Below are 26,245 nucleotides of genomic sequence, written 5' to 3'. Positions count from 1 at the left end.
TGGAGACTGATTTCCTGTCCTTCCTCCTATGATCACATGTCCTGTCCCACCCCAGTGCTGACACTCAGCCTCTTGCTGCTTCATCTCTTCCTTTAACTGAGAACCATCGTGACGTCAGCAGCAATACATTTCTGAAGCTGAAAACTTCAGAGATAACTCAGGAAATATAAATAAGCTTATGTTCACTGCAGTAGACTGGACTAATTTCAAGAGGTTTAATTTTATCTGTTAACCTGTTATAAATGGATTTAGATTACTATTAAAATGAACATCCAGTATGCTTCAGATTAAAGAGACTTCATCAGTGATTAACAGGAGAAATACTGGAAATACACAAATTACTCTTATCTGTAAAAGGAGGGATATATCATTGAAAGGGCAATTTCACCTGTTTTACTGCCCTGTATTTCCAGCAGTTCTGTTTTACTTTCAGATTTCCAACAATGACACTTCTTCCTTTTTATAGTTGTCCAGTGATCACATTGTAAATCATCGTTTGTACTGACCCAGCGCAGGGTTTAAATTCTCACAGCATGAGGCAAGCTGAGTAGATATTGACTCTCTGATACATGTGGCTGGCTGACTAATAATTCCACTGACAATATAAATATTTATTGCCCCTTCACTGGAGGATTTCCTATCAATTAGTGATGTGTGTGGTTACCATTATAATCACAGATTTGTAAAGTGCAGATGTATCTCCCCCCCATTGCTTCAGGAAGACTTGTGAAAGGATAATGTTCTGGCTGCTTAGCATGTGACTTGTCCTCACAAGCAACTGGCAACAAGAAATGGCACTACTGATTGGTGCCTTTAATTAAATACATTTCAGGTATTCATTTAGCCTTTCAATACATCAGGAAAAATAATGCAAAGTGATCCATTTTCTACCTGCATGTAAAGGAAATCCAAGCTGAATCCTTTCTGCATCGAATGTCAGAAAACCAGAAGACTGTAAATTTCCCTCTGCAACAAGTTCTTTATAACAATACACACTGTGCAGGTCACATGGTGAAAGGAAGAATTTTAGTTTGACTTAATCTAGAATTTTTGCAACAGCATTAACAAGTTTAGCTCGCTCAGAAATGTTAATACGTTAATCTTTGCTTGGTATACATTGCTATGGTTACACAGGTCAACAGGCCACAATCTCAAACCAGCCACTACTTTCTTCACTCATTGTTTATTATTCTCATTTAAACTTGTGTACAGTAACCCATCGACTCATCTCTTTCTCCCAGTGTGGCATCAGAGTTAAGTTAGGACAAGGTTTGACCAGGAGCTTTGTGTACATGTGCTGACACATATCGACTTGAGGGTTAAAAGGTCCTCTGAACACAAATGAAGAAAGTACTGAACTGCAAGGCCATAAAACACCATCCTATGTTTCAACAACTTTTCAACACTCTACAAAATAGTTCACTCAAACTATTAATAATAATCATAATGACATTCCCCTTGACTTGCCTCCTAAATGTGTTTAAACAGGATGTGGTAAAGTTCCAACCACCTTCAGACTTCTTGTCTGTTGCTGACGTTTTAATTATAAGCCTAGCATTGAGTAACGGATTATTTTGACTTTGGGAGCAATCATACCTCATGACTGGCATCAACATGCGTAACTTCCAGCAGGATTCACAGCGTTCAGGAGTGGGAATGCTCTCTCTATTCCAAAGGTGTTTAAACGCTCTGTCCCTAGATACGATCTATAAACTACCCACAGACCAAGTGGGAAAGGAGTAGGCCATTCAGCCTATCAAGCCTGCTCAACCATTCAGTGGGACAGTGACTGATTGGACACTGTAATGTCTTTCACACCCACTTTCCCGTAACACTTTACGTTAACGTGAATCAGAAATCTATCAATCTCTGCCATAAACATGTTCAGTGACTGAGCTTCCACAGCCCTCTGGGGTAGAGAATTCCAAAGATTCACAACCCTCTGTGAAAGAAGCAAGACCGCTGTACTCAAATCCTCTTCCAATAAAGGCTAACATTAGTCTTCCCAATAGCTTGTTGCACCTGGGTTTAATGCGTACTTGGCTTGTTTATAACTTAGTGAAGCAATTAATTTAGCAAATGAATCATTGGAGAAACCCATTAGAACAGCAGAATGTCCTGTACCACTTTGTGCAACATTTTGTAAACTGGCAAGAGTGACATTTATTGCCCAAAGAAGGTGCGAGGATTTTCTTTATTTTCTTTATTCATGGAACATGGGCATTGCTAGTTGGCCAGCATTTATTGCCTATCCCTAGTTGCCCTTGAGGAGGTGGTGGTGAGTTGCTTTCTTGAATTGCTACAGTCCAAATACTGTGGGTGGACCCACAATGCTGTTCGGGAGGAAATTCTAGGATTTTGACCCAGCAATTGTGAAGGAATGGTGATATATTTCCAAGCCTGGATGGTGAATGGCTTGTGAGTGGTGGCATTCCCATATATCTGTTGCCCTTAGAAGCGGTCATGAGTTTGGAAGGTGCTGTCTAAGGACCTTTGGTGAATTGGTGCAATGCATCTTGTAGATAATACACACTGCTGCTACTGAGCAATGGTGGTGAAGGGATTGAAAGTTTGTGGATGTGGTGCCAATCAAGTGGACTGCTGTGTCGTGGTTGGTGGCAAGCTTCTGGAGTGTTGTTGGATCTGTACCCATTCAGGCAAGTGGGAAGTATTCCATCACACTCCTGACTTGTACCTTGTAGATGGTGGACAGGGTCTGGGGAGTCAGGAGGTGAGTTACTCGCCACAGTATTCCTAGTTCCTGAACTGCTCTTTAACGTTAATGTGGTGAGTCCAGTTGAGTTTGTGGTTTCTGGTAACCTCAAAGATGTTGATAGTGGGGGATTCAGTGATGGTTACACCATTGAATATTAAGGGGCAGTGGTTAGAGTATTTCTTATTGGTGATGGCCATTGCCTGGCATTTGTGTGGCATGAATGTCACTTGCCAGCCCAAGCCTGGATACTGTTCAGATCTTGTTGCATTTGATTATGGACTGTTTCACTATATGAGGAGCCACTGCATCCATTTGGTATTCTTTGTAACAGAATGACACAACAGATTTTGGGTAAAGGATAAAATATCTTGTGGCAGAACGAGAAAGATAAGAAGAGGAAGAATTGAATATTTGTGGAAGGGGTAGCAATCATGTGGGCTGCTGTGTCCTGCATGGCATGGAGCCTCTTGAGTGTTGTTGGAGCTGCACCCATCCAGGCAAGTAGAGAATATTCCATCACACTCCTGACATGTGCCTTGTAAATGGTGGACAGACTTTGGGGAGTGAGGAAGTGAGCTGCTCAATGCAATGTTCCTGGCTGTTGATCTGCTCTAGTAGCTGCAGTATTTATATGGCTGGTTCAGTTCAGTTTCTGGTAATTATGTAATGTTATACTTTGTTAGATATAGAGACCAAAGTTGTGCATAATGCACCAGATGGGATCTAAAAAAATCCCTGTATAGTTATATATAGGCATTTGTATCTGGGGTGGCACGGTGGCACAGTGGTTAGCACTGCTGCTTCACAGCTCCAGGGACTTGGGTTCGATTCCCGGCTTGGGTCACTGTACCTGTGGAGTTTGCACATTCTCCCTGTGTCTGCATGGGTTTCTTCCAAGTGCTCCGGTTTCCTCCCACAGTCCAAAGATGTGCGGGTTAGGTTGATTGGCCATGCTAAATTACCCCTTAGTGTCCAGAGATGTGTAGCTTAGAGGGATTAGTGAGTAAATATGTAGGGATACAGAGATAGGATCTGGGTGGGATTGTGTTTGGTGCAGAATCGATGGGCCGAATGGCCTCTTTCTGCGCTGTAGGGTTTTGATGATTCTATGATCTATGTAGCAAGACTTCCTTACTCTTGTCCTCCAATCTGGTTTCAGTCAATGTCAATGTGCTACTTACCATCCCAATTCAACTGTTTAAATATTCAGCCAGCAGTGGCTGAGGGACTGGCCATTCAGGGGGATTTTCAGCAAACTCTGTAGGGTTATCCAGGAGCAGGCCGGGCGGGAGGGAAGGCTGGTGGCTCTATTCCTCAAGCAACCTGTGCCAATCGAGGGAGCTGGCATTGGGAAGAAGAGCCCTGCAGATAGTCACGCTTTGTCCATCTCCACATGACCCCCATCCCCACCACATTCACTTCCTATCAGGGTCCATCAGGAATCCCTAATGAGATTCCACTGGATCACCAGCAGTGAGCACCAATCCAGCGTCACTTCCTTTATGGCCAGCATCTGATTGGCCAGCAGTTTGTGAGGTGAGATTTCCTCCCCACTGGGGGTTTAATTGGACAGAAGACCTGACACTGCCCAGGAGAGTGCCTGATTGGAATGTAATAGCTTTGGGTCTCCTGGAGATAGCAGCTCCTTCACATTCTCCAACTGGTTGGCAAGACTCCCATTGTGCATCTTAAATTCCGGCTGTTAACTCTGGGTGAGGTTTTCCAGCTGCTCTCGGGATTTTCCGGTCTTGTCAATGGCAATTCTCTGCCACAGGTTTCCATGGCAGCAAAGCATGTGAACAACAGGAAACCCTGCTGAGAGCAGTGGGACTGGAAGACCCCACCACCAGTCAATGGCGGGTTCTTTCATCAGCAAAACACACCATGGGGGTGGGGCCTGGGGGGGGGGGGTGGAAAATCCTACCTTCTGATTCACTCTCCAATGATACGATCAAATCCATGAGGATTTCCAGCATTTTCCATCTTTATTTCAGATTTCCAACGTCCAGAGTATTTTGCTGTAATATTATTAATCATCCCTCCATGTGTAAACATTGTCATTTTACCAATATAAACAAATGTTCAGATACTGTATCTGAAATTTTCTAGCTCAGTGATGACAGATGTTTTATACATATGTACACTTCACACATTGAATGAAGTATTTGAATGAATAATTTAATGAAAACCTTTATTTATTAGAAGTGAACAATTGTGTGTCGATCTTTAAATAGCAAAAATAAATTCATGCAAAGGCATTAAACATTTGTGAATCAATGCCACACTGTTAAATTTCAAGGTCTTATTTTAAAATACTCTAAATTGCAGCCATCAATTCAGATATTATAGGATTTCACTTGGCAGCCTTTTTTCCATTCCTTCAGATGAGCTATTTCTCATCAGACACTGTGTCAAACATAAGTCTGAATTAGCTCAAAACGATTCTCCTCACATAACCAATCGCATCAGTTTTTCAATTTGCTTTGAAGCCAAATCACTAGTGAAGGGATTCCACATCTGGACATGTCTGTGTTTGTAATTCTGTACCCCAATTGCCTCCTTGATACATAAGAACTAACGTTCTTTACAAACTCGGGAAAAAAATACTTACGAGAAAACAACTGGAATAAACAACTAAAAAAAAAGTTTCAATTCAGAGTAGAATAAAAGGATTTTTAAATGAAACTACAGTAAACTGTTCATAAAAAGATGTTATCGGGGATATTTAGCAGCAACTTAGCTGAAGGGCAAACAGATTAGTTACAACAAACAATGTGGATCATCAACATTAGGAAAGACCAGTTTCCTTATTGTATTTCAAATAACAGTTACATTAATATTGTTCTCATCAAATTAACACTGTTCAAGACCCCAAGGGGTGAAATCCGTTTGAAGTGCAGTTTCTGTCATTATGAAGATAAACATAGCAGCTGTCCACATCAACAGTATCTCAAAACAACAATGTAATAAGTGACCAGTTAATCTGCTTTTCACATCAACAATGAGGGAAACAGATTGAACTAGACATCAGGAGCATTCCCTATAGTCGCAAGTGGACTGTTCTGGTTAATAAGGGAACAGCAATCTAACCACCAACAGAACAGTAGCAGGATCTCCTTCATTGGTGGGGAGTCTCCTTAACTCGCAGACTTTTGTTGCCTGTTCTGAGATTTTTAATTCCCATCATGATCAGTCAAATTATGAAAGATATGAAATTGTTACTTTCTCAAAATAGCCATTTTAAATGAGAAGTCAACCAGAATTAAAAAACAACAAGATGTTAATAATTCACAGGCACAAATGTCTGCTAAGTGTTCAGAACCATATGTTACCCTTTGATGGTGAAATCCAACTTGTAACATTACACCTCCAGAATAAGTGTCTGTGCCTTATTCAGCACCTCCTGTGTAATATGCCTTACTTATGTCTGCAGTCGTCTCTTACAATTTCCAACATCATTTTGTTTCCGATGGAAAATACTTCTATTTTTGAGTAGATTGGAATACTGGAACTGAGGCAAATCTTCACAAATGACGAGCGTGTTTAGTCTTGTTAAATATGAAGGTTTGTTTTGCTGGATTGCTTCTTTTTCAGCATCTTCCAAAGGTTTGACCTCAGTGCATTCTTGCTCCAGGTTGACTCTTCCATTCTGCCTGTAATCAGGAGCAGTGTGTTTGGAAAGCTGGCTGGCTCCTTGCAAACCCTCTTCCCCATCGAGGACCCTGGCTGCTCACAGACAGTCGAAAAGTAGTAATTCAGGTGTTAGCGGATTTGAACCAGTTTCCTAGCGTACTGTCAATGAGACAATTTGGAAACCCACAGCACAAAGAGCAAAGAAAGTTACAGCATAGGAACAGGCCCTTCAGCCCTCCAAGCCTGCACCAACCATGCTGCCTGTCTTAATAAAACCCCCTACCCTTCCAGAGACCCTATCCCTCTATTCCCACCTCATTCATGTACTTGTCAAGACATCCCTTAAAATTCATTACCGTATCTGCTTCCACTACCTCCCCAGCAACGAGTTCCAGGCACCCACCACCCTCTGTGTAAAAAATCTGCCTCGTACATCTCCTTTAAACCTTGCCCTTCGCACCTTAAACCTGTGCCCCCAGTAATTGACTTTTCCACCCTGGGTAAAAGCTTCTGACTATCCACTCTGTCCATGCCTCTCATAATCTTGTAGACTTCTATCAGGTCTCCCCTCAACCTCCATCGCTCCAGTGAGAACAAACCAAGTTTTTCCAACTTCTTTTCATAGCTAATGCCCTCCGTACCAGGCAACATCCTGGTAAATCTTTTCTGTACCCTCTCCAAAGCCTCTACATCCTTCTGGTAGTGTGGCGACCAGATTTGAACACGATATTCCAAGTGCACCTTCACTAAAGTTCTATAAAGCGTCAACATGACTTGCCAATTTTTAAACTCAGTGCCCCGGCCGATGAAAGCAAGCATGCCATATGCCTTCTTGACTACCTTCTCCACCTGCATCGCCACTTTCAGTGACCGGTGTACCTGTACACCCAGATCCCTCTGCCTATCAATACTCTTAAGGGTTCTGCCATTTACTATATATTTCCTATCTGTATTAGACCTTCCAAAATGAATTACCTCACATTTGTTTGGATTAAACTCCATCTGACATCTCTCTGCCCAAGTCTCCAACTGAGCTATATCCTGCTGTATCCTCTGATGGTCCTCATCAGTATCCGCAAATCCACCAACCTTTGTGTTGTCCACAAACTTACTAATCAATCCAGTTACATTTTCCTCCAAATCATTTATATATATTACAAACAGCAAAGATCCCAGCACTGATCCCTGAGGAACACCACTTGTCACAGCCCTCCATTCAGAAACACACCCTTCCACTGTTACCCTCTGTCTTCTTTGACTGAGCCAGTTTTGTGTCCACCTTGCCAGCTCACCTCTGATCCTATATAACTTCACCTTCTGCACCAGTCTGCCATGAGGGACTTTGTCAAAGGCATTACTGAAGTCCATGTAGACAACATCCATTGCCCTATCCGCCATCATTTTCATCACTTCCTTGAAAAACTCGATCAAGTTCATGAGACACGACCTCCCCTTCACAAAACCATGCTGCCTCTCACTAATACGTCCACTTATTTCCAAGTGGGAATAAATTCTGTCTCTAAGGGCCCTCCCCAATAATTTCCCTACCACTCATGTAAGGCACACCAGCCTGTAATTACCTGGATTATTCTTGCTACCCTTCTGAAACAAAGGAACAACATTGGCTATTCTCCAAGCCCCCCCTGTAGCCAGTAAGGATACAAAGATTTCTCTCAAGGCCCCAGCAATTTCCTCCCTTGCCTCTCTCAGTATTCTGGGGCATATTCCATCAATCCCTGGAGACTTGTCCACCCTTGATATTTCTCAAGAACCCTAATACATAAGAACATAAGAAATAGGAGCAGGAGTAGGCCATTTAGTCCTTCGAGCCTGCCCCGCCATTCAATAAGATCATGGCTGATCTGAAGTGGATCAGTTCCACTTTCCCACCTTCTCCCCATAACCCTTAATCCCCTTGTCTGTCAAAAATCTATCTACCCGTGTCTTAAATATATTTAGCGAGGCAGCCTCCACCACTTCAATGGGCAGAGAATTCCAGAGATTCACCACCCTTTGAGTGAAGAAGTTCTTCCTCAACTCAGTTCTAAACTGCTCCCCCCTTATTTTGAGGCTGTGCCCCCTAGTCCTGCTGTCCTTTCTGAGCGGGAAGAGTCTCTCCACCTCTACCCTATCCATCCCTTTCATTATCTTATACGTCTCTATAAGATCCCCCCTCATCCTTCTGAACTCTAACGAGTACAGACCCAATCTATTTAGTCTCTCTTCATAGTCTAACCCCCTCAACTCCGGTATCAGCCTAGTGAACCTCCTCTGCACTCCCTCCAAGGCCAAAATATCCTTGCGCAAGTGTGGCGACTAAAACTGCACACAGTACTCCAGCTGCGGCCTCACCAGTGCCCTGTACAGTTGCAGCAAGACCTCCCTGCTTTTATATTCAATCCCCCTCGCTATAAAGGCCAGCATCCCATTCGCCTTCTTGATCACCTGCTCCACCTGCAGACTGGGTTTTTGCGACTCATGCACAAGGACCCCCAGGTCCCTCTGCACTGTAGCATGCTGCAGCTTTTCGCCCTTTAAATAGTAATCCCTCCTACTATTATTCCTGCCAAAGTGGATAACCTCATACTTGCTAACATTGTACTCCATCTGCCAGGTCCTCGCCCACTCGCTCAGCCTATCCAGATCTCTCTGCAGACTTTCCACACCCTCCGCACAATTTGCTTTTCCACTTATCTTTGTGTCATCAGCAAATTTCGTCACCCTACACTCAGCCCCCTCCTCCAGATCATCGATATCAATGGTAAATAGCTGAGGCCACAGCACCAATCCCTGCGGGACTCCACTAGTCACCAACTGTCAATCAGAATAGCACTCGTTGATACCAACTCTCTGCCTCCTATCAGACAACCAATCCTCTATCCACGCTAACACCTTACCCCCAACTCCATGCCCCCTAACCTTCTGAAGCAGCCTTTTGTGCGGCACCTTATCAAACGCCTTTTGAAAATCGAGAAACGCCACATCCACCGGTTCCCCTCTGTCTACCGCGCTAGTCACATCCTCATAGAAATCCAATAAATTTGTCAAACACGACTTCCCCTTAACGAATCCGTGCTGCGTCTGCTCAATCAAACCATTCTTTTCTAGGTGCTTCGCTATTTCTTCTTTGATGACGGATTCAAGCATTTTTCCAACAACAGACATTAAACTAACCGGCCTATAATTCTCTGCCTTTTGCCTGCTACCTTTTTTAAACAGCGGCGTAACATTAGCCGTTTTCCAATCTTCTGACACTGCCCCGGAATCCAGCGAAGTTTGGTAAATAATCACTAAGGCACCTACAATCACCTCTGCCATTTCCTTCAGAACCCTGGGATGCATTCCATCTGGTCCTGGGGACTTGTCCACCATCAGTCCCACTAGTCAATCAAGCACTACCTCTCTAGTGACAGTAATCGCATTCAGGCCTCAACTCCTACCATCTGTCTATCTTTAATATCCAGCAAACTATTTGCGTCCTCCTCCGTGAAGACCGAGGCAAAAAACTTATTTAAGGCCTCAGCCATTTCCTCATCTCCCACCACTAAATCCCCCCTCTCATCCTTTAAGGTCCAACATTCACTCTAGCCAGCCTCCTCCTCGTTATATATTTGTAAAAACTCTTACTGCCCTTTTTCATATTTAGTGCTAGTTTAGTTTCATAGTCTATCCTTCCTTTCTTTATCAACTTCTTAGTCAATCTTTGTTGATTTTTAAACCTCTCCCAATCTTCTACTCGCCCACTACTTTTAGCCACTCTAAACGCATCAGCTTTTAATTTAATACTCTCCTTTATTTCCTTCGATAACCATGGCTGGTTATCCCTTCTCCTACATTCCTTCTTTACCATTGGAATATATTTCTGCTGAGCACCGAAAAAGATCTCCTTAAAGATCCTTAAAATACCTCCTCCTTTTTTGATCTTAACTTGACTCAAACTATCTACACAAACTCTCCCAGACTCCTCATCCACCAAATCCTTCTCTTTGGTGAGGATTGACACAAAGTATTCATTTAGTACCTCACCCATTTCCTCTGGCTCCACACATGGATTTCCTCTCTTGTCCTTGAGTGGACCAACCCTTTCCCTGGCTACCCTCTTGCTCTTTATACATATGGATTTTCCTTAATCCTGCTGCCCATGCGTTTTCGTGACCCCTTTTAGTCCTTTTACTCCTTGCATAAGTTTCTTTCTACTTTCGTTGTATTCCACACTTGCTTTGTGTGTTCCCAGCCTCCTAGCTTTGACAAATGAGTTTTTTTTCTCTTTGACTAGGCTCACATATCTCTCGTTATCCAAAGTCCCCAAAACTTGCCATACTTATCTTTCATCCTTACAGGAATGCGCCAGTCCTGAATCCCTATCAACTTACACTTGAAAGCCTCCCACATTCCAGATGTTGATTTGCCCTCAAACATCTGCCCCCAATCTACATTCTTCATCCAACCTTTCATGTTAAATCCCCTACCCTACTGCAACGGTAATAATTTCAGGGCGAGCCTCGATTCAGACCATTGAGAGAGTAGCAAACATCTTCCACACTGGATGGAATATTTTCATGTCCTGCACCCCCTCACTCCCCTGTGGCAGGTTTACTGGTGGGCGGAGGGTTGTGGGGAGAATGTGGCAAGACATCCAGAAATCACTTTTTAGTTATTTTCATTAGCTTTGGCCACCATGGTGCTTTGCAATTCCCTCACAAGGTTAGCACAAAACCAATTTGCATCCTGCTAATAGGATGCAGACAAGGATCAATTAGAATCACCCCTCCCCGGCACCGGTCACCCAGACCGCCAGTGGTAAATGATGCCGGTCCAGAATGCACCTGATCCAATGTGGCATGTTAATATCGGAAACAAGGTGAAGAAGGCCTGGGCTGCCTCTGAAGTTTAGGAGGGAGGCCTCCAGTGAACATGGTCACTGGAACAGGCAGCAGTGGATGGTGGAGTGCAGCTATCAGCTGAGGAGACCACCACCCAGCTGAGGAATGTTCCCGGACATCCATCTTCTTTCTTCAATGGTGGTTCAGTGATGTCTGGACGCCTTTTAAAAATGGCGCGTGGATATGATGGTGTGATGGGAACCATCTGGCAGTGTTGGTGAGAATGTTGCTTTGGTGGAATGATTCTCATGTTAACCTGGTGAACACACGGCTTAACTGAAAAAAATCATCAGATGAAACATTTAATGGACACTGGAATGGTACCAACTGACTGCCCCGAAAGATATCAGTAAGGAGCTCTTTGCTGTTGTTTGCACTGGTCTGTGATCCACGTCAATGTCTGAGACAGGAATCAAACAATAACAAAAGCTCTGCATGGTTAGATGATAATGTACTTTACCTGAAACTTATGGTAAAATGATCCCTGCTAAAGGATTTTAACTCTGATTTGATGCTTTAAACTGACTCGCCTGTTCTCCAGTCTCCATTATAGATAACCACTCCAGTTAAATAGAAAGAAATAATCTGTATTTTTATCAAGTCTCTCACCTCAGGATGTTCAGTCAATGAATTATTATAGGCAGTGTAGACCGTGTTCAAATATAATTGATTTTCAACACCTGAGATAACAGGCGGTAAGAGTGTCTAGACAGTCAGAGAATTGCTGGTAAAAATAGAAATTTACGGGTATAATCTAATTGTTGTTACTGAGAGGTAGCTTCAGAGTGACCAAAGCGGGGAACTGAAGATTCAGGAAGGACAGGGATGGGTAACAAACACTGGCCCAGCCAGCAACAGCCACATTCCATGAGAATTTTTATTTTAGAAAAGAAGAGAAGGTAGGGTGGTGCTGATAAGAGGGTTTGGATCAATACGTTGGTGAGACTGGAACTTTGATCAGAAGAACAAAATACGGTATCTGTTTGGGTGGAACTAGGGAACCAAGCATCGGTTGGGGTTGTTTATAGGCCACTGGTAATCAGAGTATGGGATAAATCAGTAAACTGGATGTGCACACAAGGGAAATACAATAACCAATTTGTTTGAGGACTCTGGGCCTCTATTTGTTGGAGTTTAGAAGGATAAGGGTCGTCTTATTGAAACTTACAAGATTTTGCAAGGCCTGGATAGAGTGGATGTGGAGAGGATGTTTCCACTGGTAGGAAAAACTACAGTAAGAAGTCTCACAACACCAGGTTAAAGTCTAACAAGTTTATTTGATAGTAAACCCACTAGCTTTCGGGGCTTTGCCCCTTTGTCAGGTGAGTGGAGAGTTCTGGTCATAAACAGAGCATATAAAGGCACACAGTTTACAGAATACTGATTAGAATGCGAGTCTTTACAGGTAATCAATTCTTAAAGGTGCAGAAAATGTGAGTGGAGATAGCATTAAGAACAGGTTAAAGAGATGTGTATTGTCCCCAGACAGGACAGGAAGTGAGATTTTAGAAGCCCAGGCAAGTCACGGGGGTTACAGATAGTGCGACATGAATCCCAGATCCCGGTTGAGGCCATCCTCATGTGTGCGGAACTTGGCTATCAGTTTCTGCTCAGCGACTCTGCGCTGTCATATGTCGTGAAGGCCGCCTTGGAGAACGTTTGCTCAAAGATCAGAGGCTGAATGCCCGTGATCGCTGAAGTGCTGGCCTACAGGAAGAGAACAGTCTTGCCTGGTGATTGTCGCTTGTTGTATCCACCAGGGATTGGAACACATGGATTGAAAGCTGGTCTCAGCAATGGTGACCATGAAACCATTATCCATAAACCATCTGCTTCACTAATGTCCTTTAAGGAGGGAAACCTAGCATCCTTACCTGGTCTGACCTACATGTGACCCCAGAACAACAGCAATGTGGTTGACTCTTAACTGCTGCTGAAATGGCCAGAAAAGCCACTCAGTTTAAAGGCAAATGGAGGAATTTCTTCAGCCAGAGGGGGTGAATCTGTGGAATTCATTGTCACAGAAGGCTGTGGAGGCTAGGTCATTTCCATTTAAGATAGATTCTTGATTGGTAAGGGGATCAAAACTTGCCGGGGATACGTGGGAGAACGAAGTTGAGAAACTTATCAGCCACGATTGAATGACAGAGCAGACTCGATGAGCCGAATGGTCTAATTGTGCTCCTAAATCTTATGCTCTATAATTGGGGATGGGGAACAAATGCTGATGTAGCCAACACCACCCAAATTATATGAATGAATAAATTAAAAAATCTGCACGTTTAAGTGTCAAAAATAATCATGTCAATAGTTGGGTTTCTTTTTGTTCTGAACTCCACAGAAAGTTAGAGTTGTCACTGAGATAATCTGTGAGAAAACTATTTAAATGTACTTCATTTTAAAGAAGGTGATTTTCCCTTTAAATAGTTGTTGCAATGAAAGTTCCCACAATGTGATGCTGTATACCACAGGGAATACATTTGCACTGTTTAATTAATGGAGGGAATGTATGCAGCTTCTGACATTACAGATATGATGCTGCCCCAATGTCTCTTATTCACAGACAGTCACCATGTGCAAGGTTAGGCATTCATTATCATCATTCATTAGATGCCAATTGTTTTAGCTGTTTGAGTATTTGCTTTGTTTCAGTGGTGTTGCATATCTGCACCTTCCATCCCTCAATACTGCTAAAATAGTTCAATATTCATGAGTTGGAAAAGTTACACTGAGATAAGTAACAGGCTGTGTGCAATGTTGGAAGTTAATACAAATGAACAAAAAGATATCCAGCAAATTGCAGGAAATTGGATGGATTTTTGATTAACAAGGGGGTAAAAGTGTAATGACTTCAATCATTGAGGTTGGCCCATTGGAATATGAACTCCCTGATTAAGGAACAAATTGCTGGGCCAATCAGGGAGTCTTTTCTTTGTATTTAACCAGGAGTATCAGTTCCTCTGTTACTTCCTAAGGTAGAGTGCTGGCTGAAAGCACTTGGTGTACTGCTGTTAGAATTGTAAATACAGGGAGTGAAGGGATTTCTGCCTCTGAAGACTTATTACAGAAAGATGATCAATGTTAGGCAGGAATGTAGGGGTTGAAGTTACATTTAGATCAGCTGTGATCTTATTGAATAGCAGAGTAAGCTCAAGGGGCTGAGTGGCCCACTCCTGCTCCCAATGTGCAAACTTATATGTTTGCATAGAAGTTTAGAATGGATTGAAACATCAACATGATGACAGAAATACACAAATTCTTAACTGGCACTCTTTTTTTCAGAATAATCTAAATTTGGGCACTTTAATTGCATCTTGATGAGCATCAACATGTTCATACGAGCTTCCTCTCAGAGGAAGGATTATTCCTAAACTGAAATTACAGAGCAGAGAGTCTGTGTCAAGTGTGTTGACATTCTTATATTAGTGTGCTGCTGTATAAATTCAGGGCAATGGTTTTGGATTTCAGAGTGAAAGATCCCTTTGATACTCAATGCATTAAATAATAAATACTTCACCTCTGTAAATATTATTTGGTCTTGTTGAGATAACTGCAATAAATGCAGCATAGCTATTTCATTATCTTTCATGTATTGATTATCCTCAGACATTTTTGCATTTTGCATCGTGTTATTTGGTATTTATCAAACTAAAATGAAGCACAATTAAATGGAGCTGTAAATGATAGATTTTTATCCATCAATATCAAAAAACAGCCAAAGATATGAAATAAGAACAGGAGTAGGCTAATCAGCCCTTCCAGCTTGTTTCATTCAATTGAATGTTCCTGTTGAATAGGGTTCGTGTTGGGGAACACTTCAGCAGTCACGGGCATTCGGCCTCTGATCTTTGGGTAAACATTCTTCAAGGTGGTTTTCATGACACGTGACAACACAGAGTTGCTGAGCAGAGACTGATAGCCAAGTTCTGCACACATGAGAACGGCCTCAACTGGGATCTTGGGTTCGTATAACACTATCTGTAACACCCACAACTTGCCTGGGCTTGCAAAATCTCACTAACTGTCCTGTCTGCAGACAATACACATCTCTTTAACCTGTGCTTAACCCTCTCCCCACTCACATTGTCTGTACCTTTTTAAGGCTTGATTTTCTGTAAAGACTCACATTCCAACCATTATTTTATAAATTGAGTTCTGTCTGTGAACAGAACTCCCACTTACCTGATGAAGGGACGGTGCTCAGAAAGCTAGTGGCTTTTGCTACCAAATAAACCTGTTGGACATTAACCTGGCGTTGTGAGGCTTCTTACTGTGCTTCCCCAGTCCAACGCCGCCATCTCCACAAGATGACTATTGTTCAATAGGACCATGGCTGATGTGTGTTAATTTGAGTTCCACATTCCCATAAACACTTGCTTAACAAGAATCTATCTACTTTTGCCTTAGAAATAATCAGCTTCCAGCACCTTCTGAGGCAGAGAGTTCCAAAGTCAGGGAAAAGGTTTTGTCTCATTTCTGTGCAGTGACGGTAACTCCCAATGTTAAACCTTCTGGTTCTAGACCCAACACAAGACAAAATATTCTTTTCACATCCACCTTGTCAAGATTGTTCAAGAGCTTATATTCTTCAATCAAGTTACCTCTCGGTCTACTAAACTGCAGTAGAAACAAACCCAGTTTGTATAACCTGTTGATTGATACCTGCAATCAAGTAAACCTCCTCTGAACCACCTCCAATTTATTTGATTTATGGTCTGCCAGTGCTCTGTATAACTGAAGCATGACATCTTTACTTTTAATGTTAATTCCTCTTGTAACAAAGTATAACATTTTATTAGTCTTAAGAACATAAGAAATAGGAGCAGGAGTAGGCCATCTGGCCCCTCGAGCCTGCCCCGCCATTCAATAAGATCATGGCTGATCTGTCGTGGCTCAGTTCCACTTTCCCGCCCTCTCCCCATAACCCTTAATCCCCTCTCTTATCAAAAACCCATCAACCCGCTTCTTAAAAATATTTAGCGAGGCAGCCTCCACCACTTCAACAGGCAGAGAATTCCAGATATTCACCACCCTTTGAGTGAAGAAGTTCCTCCTCAACTCCGTTCTAAATCGCCCCCCCTTTATCTTGAGGCTGTGCCCCCTAGTCCTACTGTCTTTTTTGAGCGGGAAGAGTCTCTCCACCTCTATCCTATCCATCCCATTCATCATCTTATACGTCTCAATGAGATCTCCCCTCATTCTTCTAAACTCTAACGAGTACAAGCCTAGTTTATTCAGCCTCTCCTCATAGCTCAACCCCCTCAACTCCGGTATCAGCCTAGTAAACCTCCTCTGCACTCCCTCCAAGGCCAAAATATCCTTGCGCAGGTGCGGCGCCCAAAACTGCACACAGTACTCCAGCTGCGGCCTCACCAATGCCCTATACAGCTGCAGCAAGATCTCCCTACTTTTATATTCAATCCCCCTCGCTATGAAGGCCAGCATCCCATTCGCCTTCCTGACCACCTGCTGCACCTGCAAGCTGGGTTTTTGCGACTCATGCACAAGGGCTCCGAGGTCCCTCTGCACCGTCGCCTGCTGCAGTTTTTCTCCACGTAAGTAATAGTCCTTCCTACCATTCTTTCTACCAAAGTGGACCACCTCACACTTGCCAACATTAAATTCCATTTGCCATTTCCTGGCCCATTCGCCCAGCCTATCCAGATCCTTCTGCAGACTCTCCACACCCTCCGCACAATTTGCCTTTCCCCCAATCTTGGTGTCATCAGCAAATTTCGACACCCTACACTCGGTTCCCTCCTCCAGATCATCTATATAAATGGTAAATAGCTGAGGCCCCAGCACCGACCCCTGCGCAGTCTTGATTTTGTGACTCATGTAGTAGAACAACCAGATCCCTCTGCACCTTGGAATTCTGCAATCATTCTCCATTTAAATAATGCTGCGCTTTTATTTTTTCGATTAAAAGTGAACAATTTCACACTGACTTTACATTCCAAAGCCAGATGTGCCACTTACTCAACCTATCCATATTTGTCTGCAACCTCTTTTATGTCCTTTTCACACCTTACTTTCTTACCCACTTTGAGTATTTTGAATTCCTATTTAAGTGTCTGCTTCTCTGATGTTGTAACCCCTAGCTTAATCTCCTGGTTGATTTCAGCTCAGGCTTTATGCCCATGTAGTTGCCTTATTTAAATTCAAAAAAACAGTCTTAAGCTCACTCTTCCCTCTTTTAAACTGGATATAAATTTCAATTATATTGTGCTTGTTGCTGCCTTGTGCGCCTTTACTCTGAGGTCATTAATTAATCCTGTCACATTACATATTACGCTCCAATTACTGACTTCTTTCCCCTACTATTCCTCATCTTCACCCAAACTGATTCTAAATCACAATCTTTTGAACCAAGGCATCCTTGGTTAACAACGCTACCCTTCCACCTTTCCCTAGCTTCCTATTCTTTTTGAATGCCATCCACCCCTCAATATTCAGCACCCAATCCTCACCATCCTGCAGCCACATTTAGTAAAGGCTGTCAAATGATATATATTTATTTCTATGGGCACTATCAATTTGCTTATTTTGTTATGAATGCTACATACACTCAGATACAGAGCTTTTAGTTTTATCATTTCATTACCTTTGTAACATCTCGTCTGGAATTTCCCTGTCTTGCCCACCACGGGAAATCACAGCATGGCAGGACACAGATCATGGAAACGCTGATCTTGGGTGGGATTTTCCAGTCTTGAGGGAGCTCAGTTGGAATATCCCCCCCCCATCTTAATTTTTAAGTTTATTTATTAGTCACAATTAGGCTCGCATTAACACTGCAATGAAGTTCTTGGTGCATTCTTATATGTTTTCTCTCCTTCCCTTCCTGCCACCCCCTGACTTTCCTTTCCTAAACGTTCCTCTCTTTTGCTGTATGATTGCTGAAACTGTCATGAAAATGAGGTTTTGTTTTCATATGAATATGCAAATTTACTAAAATACAGCTTTTGTTCCAAATGTCACATCACAGTCAGGAAAAAAAAGTACATTTACTACAAAATCCTCTTCTTTCTTCTGAACATGTGTCTCTATATCATAGCAGATTGCTGCCTTGCTGAGTGCATGTACGCGACTGGAAGAAGATCCCCAATCTCCGTGTCTGCCTATTAACTCTGAGGAATGTCCATTTGTGTTGTAATGCTTACAATTCATGTCTGTATTTTTAGATGGAGTAAACGCTATTTGCTTGAAACAAGTATTTAAATATTTATCAGAATGGAGTTGTTTTTTACAATGGTTGGGGAATAAGGGCAAAGCAGGTGTATCCATTAATCCCAGGCTAGGTTTGCTTTTTCTGGAAACGATGGAATCAAAAATGAACATTTTAAAGTTCTCCCACTTTGATTTCTCGTGTCAGTAGTTATTGCTTCCTAGTGTTAATGAAAGTGAATATTGACAGGGTTTATGGAGGATATCATGTCCTTTTCCCATCTTTACTCCACAGCTTCTGCTACAATTTTGAATGTTGGTTGATTTTTCTCCTCTGCCAACTCACGGACATTGTAACCAATACTCAAATCATCAACCAGGTTGTAGGACTTGTACCATGTGATTGCAATGGAGAATGTGGACCTTTGAAACATAGTAAAATCATTGAAGTCATTCACTCACCTAAATCATCATTGTAGTTTCCACTCCTCTATTAATTGGGTGTTTCTATTCAATGCAATGACAGTTTGTAGCCTGTCACAAATACCCTGATGTCGTGATATATTTGACTTCTAGAATCCCACAGAAGACTTTACTCTTGAACATTTAGAAGGGGTGTGGAGGTTGGCAGTGATTTCTAAAACCATAATAAATGGGAGCAAGAGTAGGGCCATTTCGCTCCTTGAACCTGATGTGTCATTCAATAAGATCATGACTGATCTGATTGTGTCCTCAGTTTCACTTTCTTCTCTGTCCTCCCATAACCCAGACTCACTTGTCAATCAAAAACCTGCCTAACTCAGCCTTGAATATATCCAATGATCCAGCCTGCACATACATAGAACAACGAGCAAAAAAAAAAAATTCCAGCACAGGAACAGGCCCTTCGGCCCTCCAAGCCTGCACCTACCATGCTGCCCAACTGAACTAAAACCCCCCTACCCTTCCGGGGACCATATTCCCATCCTAGTCGTGTATTTGTCAAGACGTCACTATCATATCCACTTCCACTAACTCCCTCCGCAGCAAGCTCTAGGCACCCACCACCCTCTATGTAAAAAAAAAACCTGCTCGAACATCTCCTTTAAACCTTGTCTCTCGCACCTTAAACCTGTGCCCCCTAGTAATTGACTCTTCCACACTGGGAAATAGCTTCTGATTATCCACTCTGTCCATGCCTCTCATAATCTTGTAGACTTCTATCAGATCGCCCCTCAACCTCCATCATTCCAGTGAGAACAAACCAAATTTCTCCAACCTCTCCTCATAGCTAATGCCCTCCATACCAGGCAACATCCTGGTAAATCTTTTCTGTACCCTCTCCAAAATCTCCAAATCTTTCTTTTGTATGGTGACCAGAATTGAACACTATATTCCAAGTGTGGCCTCACTAAGGTTCTATAAAGCTGCAATGTGGGAAGAGAAGTCCAAAGATGAATGATCCTCTGAGAAAAGACACTTCTCATCTCCATCTTAATTTGACGTGGCCAATCCACCTAACCTGCGCATCTTTGGACGGTTTCCTCCCACAGTCCAAAGATGTGCAGGTTGGGTGGATTGGCCATGCTAAATTGCCCCCTAGGTGTCCCAAGATGTGTCAGTCAGGGGTAAATACATGGGGTAAATCTGTGGGGTGAAGGGGATAGGGCTTGGATAAGATGTTGGTACAGATTTGATGGGCTGAATGGCCTCCTTCTGTACTGTAGTGATCCCATGATTCTATTTCACTCTAGTTCACAGTTATGATATGTTGAGCTCTGAAGTGCATAGGTCCTTCTCTGCTGAAAGACAGAGCATTTGAAAAGCTGTAGCCTGGATGTTGGCAGTTACTGTTTCCAACAAGCAGCCACATGGCTGTGATTGACATATTGGTGCTGCCAAGCCTTCCTCCATCAGAATCTGATTAATGGCTGTCTGTACTTTAGTAGCTCCTTCACCACCTTGATTTGCAGGAGAATGCATAGGTTGACAGGATAAAAAATTACCTGCTGTGAAGATTATGGGCTAAAATTGGAAGAGACAAACTTGTCTAGTTTATTAGCTGCTTTAAAAGTGCTGCAATTGCATTTATTCTATTTTCCTAATAGATTAACATTGAAAAATTGGCCAAGAACCCAGTCCACAAATCAATATCTTCTATTCTCAATCGTGTTCGTGTAAACTGACACTTCCTTAATTAAACTTTCAAAGTTGCCTTTTCTCTGTCCAGCAAGCTACTGCATTCAGAATGTGTCCCTGTCTTTCCGAATTAAATCATTCGGATTCTGCACTAATCTGGTTATTGTCCTTCCATATATCTTTGGAATTATTCCAGATGTACCAGTTGCAATATCTTTAGTTCAAAGGGTACTAAGTGCATTTCGCAGAAGCTCCAGCAAATATGGTTCATGAGTTTAAATCTGAAGAAAAGTCACTAATTGTTTTGTGAAACAATGAGCTGAGTGGATCACCAGATCTCATTCACTCTATCACCGAATCGAATGCTGCTTCATTTAAAAACATATCACCGGAATCAAGCTATTCATTCAAAAAAAAATCCACAAATATTTCTCTTAATGCTCCATTGCATTTCAGTGGGTATTTTGGAATAATTCTAGCTATTTTAAGACTCATGCTGAATCAATACTTTACTCAAACACAGGGACAGTCTAACCAAACCCTCAATGCTTGAAATTCTATTAATGCCAAGTGATTTTAGAGAGATAGTATGCAACCACGCACCTCACCATATTAATTCTTTCATCATAAATTATTACAAATGGTTATATGATTACTGTCCAATTATTTTACGTTTCTATAATATATCAAGCACCCAGAGCCATCTTATGGAGCAATGGGAACCTGTACAATATAGGGCTAGGTGTCTAGGATGTACAGGTAACTTTGAATACTAGAAATTAAATCAGGAACATGTACAAAATCTCAGCACACTTCAAGTGGAACACACCAAGGAAAATTGATGGCATTCCATTCATCTCGTGGATAAAATTCTAAAGTAGCATTCAAAACATAACTGTACTGTCTGAAATATCCAGCTGAATGTTTGAAAGAAATTCCGACAACATTCCAAGTATTCCATTTTAAGATCCCTGCATTGCCCGTACAGCAAGCAGAACGAACTGACACCTTCATTTGCTTTCTCACGTGCTCAAGAAAATGAGGAGCATAAATTGTAAAATATAAAACACTACATCCCGTAGAGAGGAAAAGTAAATGATTTATCATCTGAAATTCAGGCACATCTCATTCAGTCATCTTTCCTACGATGCAAGGATTGTGGTCAGTAATTATCCTCCTTTTTGAAATGGTTATTACAGAGTACAATGAGGCACAAACTGCAAGGTCAGCTAAGAGAGGGAAATTTATACAACAGTCCTTTACACAACACATCATTCTGGGAGAAATGCTTAAGAGATTGCTGAGTGCAAGCAGCTGTAATTAAATCCATATTACTTTCAAGAAAGAAATCCCTACTCACAGTGCCTGCTTCGAGTCTGCCAGTCTGTTCCTTCCGTCTGCAGTTTGTTCTGTCGGAGTACAGTACCTCCACTGAGTTGCAAGTCGCTCACAGACGGATTGGTCTGATATTGCGGAGCCACCCCGGCAGGTTTGCTGACTGTTAAATGCAGTTTGTATTGTTAGTTTGACAAGCCATCACAGAATGCACTGTCCTCCAGCCCAAGTGCAGTATGAGTTAACCACCATCCCCCCCCCTTCCCTCCCCCCCGGGGGCTGCACCATTTCACCTACACCTGGGTGAATCGATCACGCCGCCCTCCTGTTGGAGAGTTTGTGCTCTGTGACCCAACAAGCTTGCCGCTGTCACACTTGGTTCCTATTAAAAAGCCTCACGGTGGATTGTATGAGTAATTGTGTGCGAAGGTAGTCTGGCTGACAGATGTGAACGAGCTTCGACGGAGCAAAGCATGCAGTACAGATGGGCTGTGCAGGACACAAACAACACTTAGCAAAGGCGTGATTAGAACAACATCCCCAACCTCCTCCTGTGGGGGGAAAAGGGATCAGCCAATAATACAGACTGATTGTGGGCTGGGGAATGTACGGGGCTGCAACAATACAGCCAACGAGAAGGAAATAAACTTAAATGGGAAACAGAGAATGAAGAAGGAAGCTGCAGGCAACAGGACAGGAATTCTTCATTTAAATGCTCATTATTCTGCCAAATCCCCCTCAGCCTGGTGATAGGAATAATTTCCTGTATGTTAATCTACAGAAAATACGGCAACACGTTTTACAATTACTGTTTCTGAATAAAATACACATTCCGGAACAAAGGTTTGTTTCATTTCATTTTTCTCTGATCACTTCTGGCAACTTTTATGCAACAATGCATCTTATATAAAGGGGGCTGCAGGGCAGGGGGGACCGGGGGTTTAATTACTGATGACAGTAATTGATTAGAAATGAATTGACTGCTGATGAGCTCACACTTGCGTTCTAATAGTGCACAATCATTCACCCACTTACACTGAGGGCAATTTAACCCTTCTTTGAAATTACAAATGACAGAAGAATCATTACACATGCACATCCTGCAGTCCAGAATATAATTTATACCACACAGGGTCACATGCTTTCCCTCTGCTAAATGATTCACTTTTCATGAAGACGGCATTATAAATGAGTAACATTGAGTAAAAATACGTCCAGAAGAGAGTGATTTAACCCAGGCTGCAATCTGAAAAGTCCTACTTTAGATTTAAAAAATTACATTTCTCATGAGGGTTGGTCATGATGCAGCAGCGAAAGAGGCCATTCAGTCCATCTGGCCTGTGCTAGCTCTTTGAAAGAGCTGCCCAATTAGTTCTAGTCTGCCTTGCTCTTTCCCCTCAGCCTTGAAAATTTTTCTCTTTAACTCCCCATTTAATTCCTTTTCGAAAGTTCCTCTTGGATCTTCTTCCACTGCCCTTTCAGGCAGCGGATCCCAGATCGCAAAACGCACTTTATTTAAACAGTTTCTCATCCTCCCCTCCTGAAATTTGTATACACTGGTTACTGGCCCTCCTGCTGACAGTTTTCCTGTTGCTCAATCTCCTCTATCTTCTCTTAACCTTTGTCTTTTCCAGGGAAAACAATCATAACTTCGAAGTGAGGAGAGGTGGTGGCATGGTAGTATTGTCACTGGACTCATCCAAAAACCCAAGTTCCAATCCCACCATAGCAGATGGTAGAATTTGGAATTAAATGTTAAATGATGGCCATGAAACCATCGTCAATTGTTGTAAGAAAATCTTCTTTGATTCACTAATATGCTGCCCTTACCTAGTCTGGTCTACACGTGACTCCAGACCCACAGTAATATGATTGATTTTAAACTGCCTGCCACACAGTTCAAGAGGAATGAAAAATGGGTCATAATTGTTAACCTTGCCAATGATGCCTACATCTTATGAAAGAGAAATGAAAATTAAAGTTATTCAGGTTGTCCCAGCATCATTCTTGTAAATCTCCTGAGCATCATTTTCACTTTTTCAAACCCTTCCTAAAGAGTATTGCCCAGAATTGAACTCTAGGGGTGGTATTTTATGACCTTCTTGCGCCTGTTTTCCGATGTGGTCATAAAGTGGGGCATAAAGCCAATAGCGCAACTGGCACCAGTTTTCACGACTGGCGCCATTTTATGAGCACAGGATTTCTGCTCAGTCAGCCTCTCATTACAAATGAGTGAGAGGCTGAATATTTTATTTAATTGTATACAAATTGCAAATACATGCAAATTTGAATGTGTTTAACGAGCCAGGCACTCAATCGTCCAGGCCCGCCCCCTGTATGAACTCTCCAGGAAAGGTTCTCACCGACAAAGAATGGACATTCTCCCCATGAACCAGGAGCAGTCGACTTGGCCTCACCACTGGAACCGGAAGCCACTGAGGTCTCCCGGGGAGACCAAAGGTAAGGGGGGGTGCCTCTTGAGCAGTGCCACCCAGGTACCTTGGAACTACCCAGCCTGGCAACTGGGCAATGCACACTGTATGTGCCTGGGGAGGGGGCAATGGGGGAATGTCCAATGTGGGAGGGGCACTGGAAGTGGGGCTAATGGAGAGGGGAGCCACGACAGGTCAGCCATGATCTTATTGAATGGCGGGGCAGGCTCGAAGGGCTAGATGGCCTACTCCTGCTCCTATTTCTTATGTTCTTATGAGCCCGGTGCCAGTCTGCAGTGATTGGTGGAGAGGGCATCTGGACCATGAGTGATAGAACATAGAACATAGAACATAGAACATTACAGCGCAGAACAGGCCCTTCGGCCCACGATGTTGCGCCGACCAGTCACAAAACAATGACCCACTAACCTAAACCAATCCCTTTTCGTCCATAAACCTATCCACGGATCTCTTAAACACCCCCAAACTAGGCGCATTTACAACTGCAGCAGGCAGGGCATTCCAATCCCTCACCACCCTCTGGGTAAAGAACATACCCCTGACATCCGTCCTATAACTACCACCCCTTAATTTAAAGCCATGCCCCCTCGTGCTAGATTTCTCCATCAGAGGAAAAAGGCTATTACTATCCACCCTATCTAAACCTCTAATCATCTTATATGTTTCAATAAGGTCCCCTCTTAGCCGCCTTCTTTCTAACGAAGACAACCTCAAATCCCTCAGTCTCTCCTCATAGGACCTCCCCTCCATACCAGGCAACATCCTGGTAAACCTCCTCTGCACCCTCTCCAAAGCCTCCACATCCTTCCTGTAATGTGGGGACCAGAACTGCACACAGTACTCCAAGTGCGGGGGAGGGCAGAAGGGCTGTGATTGGTGTAGGAGAGAGGGGGTCCGCGATCAGTCTGGGTGGTGGGGGGTTGTCAGAGGCTGTATTTCGAGCCATGGGTACCCACAATTTCAGGGGGCAGGGAACTGCTTCAGGCTGCCTACATTCATAGGAGTCTGACATCTCTCTTGTCAGTCACACCCCTGCTACTGCATCAGAGGCCTACACATGCACACTATCCCCCTCTGCAGCCTTTCGGGCCCATTAAGCCTTGCCCACACTCTTCTGCAGCAAGCAACAGACTTGCTCAAAACTCTGCAGCCAGAGCAAATGGGGGTCCTGAAAATATACCCAAAAGACAGATCTGAAACCCTCCCAGTTCCAAGCCCACCTGGCACTTAGAAATAAAATGGTAAAATTCCGGCCTATATATGTTGTAAAGTATTACAATAATTTAAAGAAGTATACTACCACAAACGTAGGAAATTTAACCTTGGGTGTCCATTTGTGCGGAATCTGCACCTTCTCCCCATGTCTGCATGTGTTTCCTCCGGGTGCTTCAGTTTCCTTCCAGAGTCCAAAGACATAGAACATAGAACAATAGAACATTACAGCACAGTACAGGCCCTTCGGCCCTCAATGTTGTGCCGAGCTATGTCCAATCTCAAGATCAAGCTATCTCGCTTGCTATCATTCTGGAGTGCTCCAGGCAGAGCATTCCACACCCCAACCACTCTCTGAGTGAAGAATCTACCTCGGACATCCCTCCTATATCTCCCACCAAGAACTTTATAGTTATGTCCCCCTAGTAGCAGCTACATCCACCCGAGGAAATAGTCTCTGCACGTCCACTCTATCAATCCCTTACATCATCTTTTAAACCTTTATTAAGTCGCCTCTCATCCTTCTCTGCTCCAAAGAGAAAAGCCCCAGCTCCCTCAACCTTTCCTCATAAGACCTACCCTCCAAACCAGGCAGCATCCTGGTAAATCTCCTCTGCACTCTCTCCATAGCTTCCACATCCTTCTTATAGTGAGGTAACCAGAACTGCACACAATATTCCAAATGTGGTCTAACCAACGTCTGGTACAGTTGCAGCATAACCCCACGG

The 26,245-nt window shown here is 43.0% G+C and overlaps 1 protein-coding gene across 2 annotated transcripts in view; it reads right to left on the bottom strand.

The window, feature by feature from the left end:
* Window positions 1-22,537, bottom strand: part of sema3ab (sema domain, immunoglobulin domain (Ig), short basic domain, secreted, (semaphorin) 3Ab) — a 366,890-nt gene extending 344,353 nt beyond the window's left edge. Inside the window, exon 1 of one of the 2 annotated variants that reach the window (XM_080207779.1) lies at window positions 21,878-22,537. The gene's annotated coding sequence lies outside the window, so the exon portion shown is untranslated. Of the gene's footprint in view, window positions 1-891; window positions 982-21,877 lie in introns of those variants that run through there. The other variant, XM_080207780.1, reaches the window with a different exon arrangement.
* Between the last annotated feature and the right edge of the window lie 3,708 nt (window positions 22,538-26,245).

The sequence above is a fragment of the Carcharhinus amblyrhynchos genome, chromosome 19, assembly GCF_965287045.1.
Source record: "Carcharhinus amblyrhynchos chromosome 19, sCarAmb.v2.hapA, whole genome shotgun sequence".
NCBI classification, from domain to species: domain Eukaryota; kingdom Metazoa; phylum Chordata; class Chondrichthyes; order Carcharhiniformes; family Carcharhinidae; genus Carcharhinus; species Carcharhinus amblyrhynchos.
This window is presented reverse-complemented; position numbering and strand designations above follow the sequence as displayed.